Genomic DNA, 11,327 nt, shown 5'->3' on the forward strand with positions numbered 1-11,327 from the left:
TATCAGGGGTCTTGAAGTGTGTGAATTTCCCATAACTAGAGAAGGTTGTTGGGAAACTGAAAGGTCTGAAAGTAGGTAGGTCACCTGGATCAGATGGTGTACACCCCAGAGCTCTGAAAGAGGAGGCTGAAGAGATTATGGAGGCATTAGTAATGATCTTTCAAGAATCATTAGATTGTGGAATGGTTCCGGAAGACAGGAAATTTGGAAATGTCACTCCACTCTTCAAGAAGGGACAGAGGCAGAAGAAAGGAAACTATAGACTAATTAGTTTGACTCCACTGGTTGGGAAGATGTTGGAGTCAATTATTAAGGATGAGGTCTCAGGGTACTTGGAAGCACATGATAAAGTAGACTGTAGTCATCATGGTTTCCTCAAGGGAAAATCTTGCCTGACATTCTGTTGGAATTCTTTGAAAAAATAGCAAGCAGGATAGTCAAAGGAGAATCAATTGGTGTTGTGTATTTGGATTTTCAGAAAGCCTTTGACAAGGCACCTCACATGAGGCTGCTTAACAAGCTATGAGCCTATGGTATTACAGGAAAGATTCTAGCGTGGATAAAGCAGCGGCTGGGAGCAAAGAGTAGAATTAAAGTGATTCTTTTCTGGCTGGTTGCCAGAGACTAGTGGTGTTCCAAAGGAGTCTGTGTTGGGACCGTATCTTTTTACATTATATGTCAATGATTTAGATGATGGAATTGATGGCTGTGTTGCAAAGCTTTCAGATGATATAAAGATAGATGGAGGGGCGGGTAGTTTTGAGGAAGTATAGAAGCTACAGAAGGACTTAGAGAGATCAGGAAAATGGGCAAAGAAATGGCAGATGGAATATAGTGTCAGGAAGTGTATGGTCATGCACTTTGGTAGAAGAAATGAAAGAGTTGACTATTTTCTAAATGGAGAGAAAATACAAAAAAGGTTCATGAAAATGATTCCAAATTTGAATGGCTTGTCATATGAAGAGCTTTGAAAGCTCTTGGCTGTGATCACTGGAATTAGGAAGAATAGGGGGTGACCTTATTGAAACCTATCAAATGGTGATATGCCTTGATAGAGTGGATGAGGAGATGTTTCCTATGGTAGGAGTGTCTAAAACCAGAGAACTCAGCCTCAGGACAGAGGGGTGTCCTTTAAGAATGGAGATGAGGAGGAATTCTTTGCCACAGGCAACTGTGAAGGCCGAGTCTATATGTATATTTAAGGCAGAGATTGATAGATTTTTGATTGGTCAGGGCATGAAAGGCTACAGGGAGAAGGCAGGAGATTAGGTAGCGAGGAAAATTGGATCAGCCATGATGAAATGGCAGAGCAGACTCGATGGGCCAAAAGGCCTAATTCTGCTCCTATGCCTTATGGTCTCATGGTCCTATGGTAAACTGGAACCTGTGATAAAATTTATCTGTGCAATGTTTATAGATGAAGTCATGACATTCTAACTTTTGTGGAGCACGAGGCCTTATATGTATCTATATATATCTAGAGTGCCTAAGACTTTTGCACAGTACTGTAATTGTCAACATGGAGCAGAGAGTGAATTTGTAAATCTTGCAGGAGGAGTGGATATTGAGAATGGCGAGCATGGGATGGTGTGTGGGACAGGTGAGAGGGAAGGAGTGCCAGAGCGGTGGGTGGATGTCGTGGATGCAGACACACCCAGTCCTGAGACACCACACAAGGTCATTTGGTTCCAAACAGTGGGTTTATTGACCATTACTGAATGTCTCTCTGGCACTTCCCACTCTCTCCCCTCTCCTTTCCTCTTTTCCCAACCGTAACTCCCCTCTCCCTGCCCCCTTCTGACTTTCTGTCCACCATAGAGACCCTATCAGATTCAGATTTATCATCACTCATATATATTACGATTTATTTTTGCGACAGCTGTACAGTGCAATACATAAAATTTCTACAGTACTGTGCAAAAGTCTTAGGCAACCTAACTATATATATGCCTAAGACTTCTGCACAGTACTGTGTGTATTCATTTACTAATATAAATGGAAAGCTTCAATAGTTAACAAGGAGGCATCCTGCACAGGATGTCCAAGAGCATTACAATTTCTTTATAGAATTCATAGGATGCAGGACTGCTCAGTCTGCCACTGTTTTAAAGAAATCATTCCCCTTGCCACACCCCAAACTAATTGTTTTCTCTTCCAGCTCCAAACTCTGATGGCCTGGCTCTGATCCCTTCACAAAGTATATTAAATGTAGTCTACAAAGCAAGTTTGTTTTGTGCTATTATTGGCAACAGATAGCTGAAAAATTGTCCAATCTTCACTTTTAGGGCCCTTATTTCATGTCCATGTAGAAAACTTTGAAGTTCATTCTCTAGATTTCTACTAAAGCAGTCATACTGTTTTTTTTTCACTTCCTTTCTGATAGATTGAATTATACTATTCATCAAAATGGATCAGGATCAATATGGATATGAAAAATTGAAGCATTCATTGTTGCAGATGATCACACCATTTTATTAGGTCTATTATCCATTGTACTGTGCGTGACAGACATAATATGGTACATATTATGGTGAGTGTTTCAACACATTCAGTTTCAGGTTAGAATATTGATCATGAGACCAGTTTTGAAAGAGATTTTAATGTTCAGTTACTGTCGATGGTTTAGTGAAAGAATAAACGCTTTAGTGCATTTATATGAAACTCAACTGACTGTTAGGAAGGGAAAATAAACTACACAGAAATTACAGTGAATAATGATCACCACAAATATGTTGATGTACACTGAGACAGCTTCCTTAATGGATCATGGACGTAACAGCCCTTTCACCTTTCAGCTCCTCAGGACATAGCACATCACTCTGCAGCTAACAAAACACTTTTGGTTGATGTGCAGCCACTATTGTTAAATGAACAAATGTCAACAGCCAAAATGCTGTCGGCAAAATCTCTCAAAGAGCTGATAGATAAATTTCCATGCAATTTACTATTGTAACACATTTATGACTCCTTTTATGTACCTCAAGTAACTGTGAAATAGAAAAGAATTTCCCTTCCTCATTTCCCCCAGAGACAAAGCTCCATCTGTTTTAAGGAAGGAAGGAGTTATAGAAATCATGGTTTAAACACATCCATTTGAATTGGGTGGAATTGCAGGGAAACAAGAATAAGTGATGATTTTATAAGCATATAAAATAACAAACTTAGCTTTGCTAGCAGTAAGACATAGCAATGGAATAGCACAGACATAGAACTGGAACAGGCCCTCCAGCCCACAACTAACTACAGTCATAGAGTGCTACAGCACAAGAACAGTCCCATCTAGTCCATGTTCTATCATCCCACACCTGAACCATAGACCTTTATAGCCCTCCTAGCCATTAACTAATTTTGTTATCAAATGTCCAACTACGTTTACGTTTTCTACCTACATGATATCCATATCTTTCCTACCTGGGAGCCTCATGAATGCTCTTTCATGTTTACTTCCACAATCACCCCAGGCATTTCTGGGACCCAGGCATCCACCACACTCTGTGTGAAAAAAAACTTGTCCCACTCATCTCCACTAAACTTACCCTCGCTCACCTTAGATGAGGTCATCTGGTATTAGACATTTCAACATTGGGAAAAAGATATCAACTGGCTACTCTACACTGTCTCATAATCTTATAAACCTCTATCAGATCACCCCTCAGCCTCTGCTGCCCTGGACAATCCAAGTTGGTCCAGCCTTTAGCAATTGGAACTTTTTTTTTGAGTGGTTGTGGACATTGAATAAGGAAGCACAGAAGTGCAATAATAGTTCATATGGAGTACAAATCCTACAATAATGAATGTGCCAAAAATGTAAGCTCCAGAACTGCAGGCCGATAGGAATAGGAAGTTTAAATGGTTTCACAGGCTAGATGGACTGAAGGACCTGTTTCTGTGCTGTACTCTTCTATGACTCCATAACTCTACTGGCAATACAACTCTGATGTTCGACAAAGAATAAATTGGTACCCAGTACACAATGGTGATAATTGCATATTATCACATTTTCCTGATAGCTTTACTAGAACTACTTGCAATATAAGAAAAAGCAATGGGAGTCAAAATCTCATATAATTTAGATCATGATAAAGGAAAGAACTTATTGAGATTTTTTTTTGTTAAAGTACTTTCCAGTGCAAGGGAACACTATGTTAGGACATTAGTATTTGAGCCAGATTACCCTGATATAAAATGATGTAACATTGTTTGTTAATACACTCTGGTCAAATGGATCATATTTAGAGGCATCTGTGTGCAATTGCAATCACAAGTTCCATCAAGAAGTTCAAGAAAAATCAGAACGAAAATTCTGTAACTGAAAGCTCTTAGACAAGTGTGTATCCAAAGGCTATAAATGCCAATAAACTCCATTTCTATTGTTGCTAAAATTGCTGCTACCTTTCTGATCCTCTCTCACGCCTTTCTTCCTTTCTCTCCCGTCCTCCTTCCTGTACTCACCACCTAAGCTAGGAACCTGCGTCTCTGTACCTCCCTTTGCAATTGGATCCTCATGTTTCTAACTGGAAGACTACAATCTCGGATTGGTGATAACATCTCCTCCTCGCTGACGATCAACACTGGCGCACCTCAGGGATGTGTGCTTAGTGCACTGCTCTACTCTCTCTGTACCCATGACTGTGTGGCTAGGCACAGTTCAAACCGTATCTACAAATTTGCTGATGATGCAACCATCGTTGGCAGAAGCTCAGATGGAGATGAGAGGGTGTACAGGAGTGAGAAATATCAGCTGGTTGAGTGCTGTCACAGCAACAACCTTGTATTCAATGTCAGTAAGACCAAAAGAGCTGATTGTGGACTTCAGAAAAGGTAAGATGAAGGATCATGAACCAATCCTCACAGAGGAACCAGAAGTAGAGAGAGTGAGGAATTTCAAGTTCCTGGGTGTCAAGGTCTCTGAGGATCTAACCTGGTCCCAAGATATTGATGCAGCTATATGGAAGGCAAGACAGTGGCTATATTTCATCAGGAGTTTGAGGAGATTTGCTTTGTCACCTGAGACACTCGAAAACCTCTACAAATGTACTGTGGAGATCATTTTGACAGGCTGCATCACTGTCTGGTATCGGGGGGGGGGGCTACTGCACAGGATCAAAAGAAGCTACATAAGGTTGTAAAAGTAGTCAACCTCACCTTGGGTACTAGCCTCAGTAGCATCCAAGACATCTTCAAGGAGTGGTGTCTCAGAAAGGCGGCATCCATTACTAAGGAACCCCATCACCCCATGATGTTACCATCAGGAAAGAGGTACAGAAGCCTGAGACACACACTCAGTGATTCCATAACAGCTTCTTCCCCTCTGCCATCCAATTCCAAAATGGGTATTGAACCCGTGAACACTACCTCACTTTTATTATTTCTGTTCTTGCACCATTTTTAATTTAACTATTTAATATGCATATATATACTTACTGTAATTGATTTACATATTTATTTTTTCCCATATTACCATGTATTGCATTGTAATGCTGCCACTAATTTAACAAATTTGATGACATATACCAGTGATATTAAGTCTAATTCTGATTCTGATACTCTTCCTCCCAGTGTTTGATATGAAATTCTGATTGTAAAATGGAGGGCAAAGTGTTAACAAGTCTATTGAAGGCAATTTTAGCTCAAATCCATGCTTAGCTCTGACTCTTGCTTGAAGTCGGCAGATCAGATGTTACCTTGGTTGGATAGGGCTGTGGTGAGAGGGTTCATAAGGGCCCACAGTTGAAATAACTCATGACGTGGGGAGGATTGTGTAGAGCCTGTGTCAGCAAGCCAAAAGTCTGCAATAGGATATAGACTACATCAGAAGATCAGAGTCAGAATCAACCTTAATATCATTGGCATATGTCGTGAAATTTGTTAAGTTGATGGCAGCAGTACAATGCAATACATGATAACAGAGAAAAATATTATGAATTGCAATATATATAAAATAGTTAAAGTAAATAAGTAGTGCAAAAAACGAAATAAAAAGTAGTGAGGTAGCGTTCATAGGTTCAGTGTCCATTCAGAAATCAGATGGCAGAGCGGAAGAAGCTGTTCCTGAATCATTGCGGGTGGGCATTCACGCTTTGGTACCTCCTTCCTGAGAAGGAGGCATGACCTGGGTGATGAGGGGTCCTTAATGATGGACACCGCCTTCTAGGGATATCACTCATTGAAGATGTGCTGGATACTTTGGAGCTAGCTAAGTTGACAACTCTCTGCAGCTTTCTTCAATCCTGTGCAGTTGTTTTCTCCCCCACCCCCAATACCAGATGGTGAAGCAGCCTGTTAGAATGCTCTCCACCGTACATCTGTAGAAATTTTCAAGTGTTTTTGGTGACATAACAAATCTTCTGAAACTCCTAATGAAATATAGCTGCTTTCATGCCTTCTTTGTAGCTGCATCGATACGCTGAGCGCAGGTTAGATCCTCAGAGATACTGACACCCATGAACTTGAAATTGCTCACTCTCTCCGTTCCATCTCTCTATGAGGACTGGTGTGTGTTCCCTTATCTTACCCTTTCTGAAGTCCACAATTTTTGCTTCCTTTTAAATACCGAAATAAAAGAAAATCATTTAACTCAGGCTCCTGGCCAGAATTCTCCCTGGTGCAAGCTTGCTTTGACAGCTGAAAATTACATAAGCCTGTAGACTCAATAATGTAAGCTATATCTGTTCAATAATGTGGCTGGAATTTTAGTATCGCTATTTACAAGGGACCCTGGGTCATCAAAGAGTGAGATATCAAAGATGTCCAACAATTATGAGGCCAGATGAAGATCTTTCTTCTACTGGCTGACACATTGTACCTGATAAGTGAGAAGTCAATTAAACATTGCAGTGACAAGAAAACTGTTGCATCCAGGGTGAAATATGAAGGGTATAAACATCAGCCTTTCAACTCAAAGGCATCGGGAATGGCAATGAATGCTGGTATTGCTATTGACTCTCACGTATCATAAGTGAATTTTGAGAAGAATTAATCCTGTTCCACTTGTATCACAACATAATCTTCAGAAATCATTTTAAGATAGTAGGAACACTGTCTCATTCAGATGTTTCTAAGTATGGTTTGAATGATAATTAAACTTGATTTGATAGTTCAGAGTTAACACAAACATAGTTGCATACTGTTGCAAATAGACTAGAAGGGCAGGGCCACGGAGATTTGAACTGATCCATTACTGTGGTCAATTATTTCTGTTGATTGCATACTGTAGAATACATTCTGTATTTTATGAAACACATTAGAAAAGGTCATGTTCACAGAAATGTTTTATCATGGGATATGTCTCAGGGCAAAGCCATAAATCTGGATCTCTACAAACAGGCATGTGAAAGTGAAAATACAGTCTTAAGTAATCTGTGAGAAGCCTTTTTAGCTCTAAGCCTGTATGTTGCTATTAAATCATTTTGTGAGTCACCACAGTTCTCACCAATGAGTAACACCAAAAATAAAACAATCAATCCAATCTGGTTGACTTTCTTCTGACATTTTTACTTTATCAAGCATTGAATATGAATATCCGTGCCTGTTTTTGGTAATTATATAAATAGTCCACTGAAACTGGCTAACAGCCTAAAATATTCTGACTAGTCCAGTTGGCCACCAGCCCAAAGCATCCTGACTGGTTCAATTTTTGAAGCCAGTCGTCTTAACATATTTAATATAGAACACAGCTGGACACACCCAAATGCTGGAATTAGCATCATTTGTACTCAAAGTAGTACTCAAAAAGCTTCAAACACTGAGTATTTTCTTGCCAATGGAAAATTTTTTACCCCCTCTGAGGAATTGGAAAGATTTTTGACAAGCCTATAATTAGTTACAAAAGCACAGTCTCTTGATAATGTTAAGTTTTTCACTGTTATAAAAATATTGGATTAAACATTAGCAGTTAAGACATGAGAACTTTTTGCAAGTGGCATTGTAATTTGGTGAGAGTTAGAGTTTTTTTTCTTTTGTTATGAACAACAACACTTTATACTTTATTGTCGCCAAACAATTGATACTAGTACGTACAATCATCACAGTGATATTTGATTCTGCACTTCCCACTCTCTGGAGTACAAATCGATAGTAAATATTAAAAATTTAAATTATAAATCATAAATAGAAAATGGAAAGTAAGGTAGTGCAAAAAAACTGAGAGGCAGGTCTGGATATTTGGAAGGTACGGCCCAGATCCGGGTCAGGATCCGTTCAGCAGTCTTATCACAGTTGGAAAGAAGCTGTTCCCAAATCTGGCTGTACGAGTCTTCAAGCTCCTGAGCCTTCTCCCCGAGGGAAGAGGGACAAAAGGTGTGTTGGCTGGGTGGGTCGTGTCCTTGATTATCCTGGCAGCACTGCTCTGACAGCGTGCTGTGTAAAGTGAGTCCAAGGACGGAAGATTGGTTTGTGTGATGTGTTGGGCTGTGTTCACAATCTTCTGCAGCTTCTTCCGGTCTTGGACAGGACAACTTCCATACCAGGTTGTGATGCACCCTAGAAGAATGCTTTCTACGGTGCATCTATAAAAATTAGTGAGGGTTTTAGGTGACAGGTCAAATTTCTTTAGCTTTCTCAGGAAGTAAAGGCTCTGGTGGGCCTTCTTGGCCGTGGACTCTGCTTGGTTGGACCAAGTCAGGTCATTTGTGATATTGACCCCGAGGAACTTAAAGCATTTGACCTGTTCCACTTGCGCACCACCGAATTCCTTCGTCTTGCTGACGTTGAGGGATAGGTTATTGTCTTCGCACCATGCCACCAGGTTCTTAATTTCCTCTCTGTACTCAAACTCATCATTACCCAAGATACAGCCTTACAATTGTGGTGTCATCAGCAAACTTATATATTGAGTTCGACGGAAACTTGACTACACAATCATGGGTGTACAGTGAGTACAGCAGGGGGCTGAGTACACAGCCTTGTGGGGCACCGGTGCTCAGAGTGATTGTAGAGGAGAGCTTGTCCCCTATTTTAACAGCCTGGGTCCTGTCTGTGAGGAAGTTGAAGATCCAACTGCATTATACAGCAATGATTAAAATACCACGAGCCCTTAGATAGAAATATTCAAATTCACATCTATTCATTAAAATTAAATCCAGCATAGAAATCCCACATAAGCAAAACTTCAGATTTAGAACTTGCATTGTTTTTTAAACTTTTGATTAGTGTTGGCTCTCCCTACCTCTGTAACTTCCTTCAGTCCTGTAACCTTCTGAGATAGCTTCAGTTCTGGTTTCTTATATATCCTGGATCTTAATTGCTCCACCACTAGGGCACGCATCTATAGCTCCTCCATAAATCTCTCTGCTTTCTTTCCTCCCTCAGCTGCTCTTAAATCCTTCTTCTTTGACCAGTCTTTTGAATATCCGCTTTATTATCTCCCTAGATAGTTCAAGATTATTTTGTTTGATGATCCTCCTGAAAAGTGTCATGGAAGTTTCAAAGCCAAATCTTGCTAATGTAATTCAGCTGTACAGCAGAAATCCTCTCGAATGAATATCAATCAGTGACTAAGTCAGAAGGTCAGGACTGAGAGAAGAGATGCCACTTATCATTAAACTGACTTTTTAATGTTTTAGGAAATCTATATTTGCTATTTCTTTTGTTAAATTATTTATTTGAGTAACCTTTTTTTTAATATTGCGCCAACCTCAGTCGGTACAACTTGTATTGGCATGGAAGTCTCCTTTTGAGGTTCTGTTATTTGGAATAAGAACAGAATGAAGATGTTAGGGAACAGAAGGAACAGAGGAATGTGATGCTGAGGCTTCATAAGGCACTGGTGAGGCCTCAACTTGAGTATTGTGAATAGTTTTTGGTCTCTCCATCGAAGAAAAGATGTGCTAGAATTGGAGAGGGTTCAGAGGAGGTTCCAAGGATGATTCCAGGAATGAAAGAGTTATACAAGGAATGTTTGATAGCTCTGGGTCTGTACTCGCTGGAATTTAGGAGGATGAAGGGAGATCTCATTGAAGCCTTTCAGATGTTGAAAGGCCTAGACAGAGTAGAGGTGGAATTCCGTCTAGCGGAATTAGTCCTTACTCTTAATAATTTCTCTTTTGGCTCCTCCCACTTCCTCCAAACTAAAGATGTAGCTATGGGCACTCGTATGGGTCCTAGCTATGCCTGTCTTTTTGTTGGCTTTGTGGAACAATCTATGTTCCGTGCCTATTCTGGTATCTGTCCCCCACTTTTCCTTCGCTACATCGACGACTGCATTGGCGCTGCTTCCTGCACGCATGTTGAGCTCGTTGACTTCATTAACTTTGCCTCCAACTTTCCCCCTGCCCTCAAGTTTATCTGGTCCATTTCCGACACCTCCCTCCCCTTTCTAGGTCTTTCAGTCTCTGTCTCTGGAGACAGCTTATCCACTGATGTCTACTATAAGCCTAATGACTTTCACAGCTATCTGGACTATTCCTCTTCTCACCCTGTCTCTTGCAAAAATGCTATCCCCTTCTCGCAATTCCTCCGTCTCCACCGCATCTGCTCTCAGGATGAGGCTTTTCATTCCAGGACGAGGGAGATGTCCTCCTTTTTTAAAGAAAGGGGCTTCCCTTCCTCCACTATCAACTCTGCTCTCAAACGCATCTCCCCCATTTCACGTACATCTGCTCTCACTCCATCCTCCCACCAGCCAACTAGGAATAGGGTTCCCCTGGTCCTCACCTACCACCCCACCAGCCTCCGGATCCAACATATTATTCTCCGTAATTTCCGCCACCTCCAACGGGATCCCACCACTAAGAACATCTTTCCATCCCCCTGCCCTCTGCTTTCCGCAGGGATCGCTCCCTACGTGACTCCCTTGTCCATTCGTCCCCCCCCATCCCTCCCCACTGATCTCCCTCCTGGCACTTATCCTTGTAAGCGGAACAAGAGCTACACATGCCCTTACAGTTCCTCCCTTACCACTATTCAGGGCCCCAGACAGTCCTTCCAGGTGAGGCGACACTTCACCTGTGAGTCGACTGGGGTGATATACTGCGTCCAGTGCTCCCGATGTAGCCTTCTATATATTGGCGAGACCCGACGCAGACTGGGAGACCGCTTTGCTGAACACCTACGCTCTATCCGCCAGAGAAAGCAGGATCTCCCAGTGGCCACACATTTTAATTCCACATCCCATTCCCATTCTGATATGTCTATCCACGGCCTCCTCTACCGTAAAGATGAAGCCACACTCAGGTTGGAGGAACAACACCTTATATTCCGTCTGGGTAGCTTCCAACCTGATGGCATGAACATCAACTTCTCTAACTTCCGCTAATGCCCCACCTCCCCCTCGTACCCCATCCGTTATTTATTTTTATACACACATTCTTTCTCTCACTCTCATTCTT

The sequence above is a fragment of the Mobula birostris genome, chromosome 2 (genome assembly GCF_030028105.1).
Source record: "Mobula birostris isolate sMobBir1 chromosome 2, sMobBir1.hap1, whole genome shotgun sequence".
NCBI classification, from domain to species: domain Eukaryota; kingdom Metazoa; phylum Chordata; class Chondrichthyes; order Myliobatiformes; family Myliobatidae; genus Mobula; species Mobula birostris.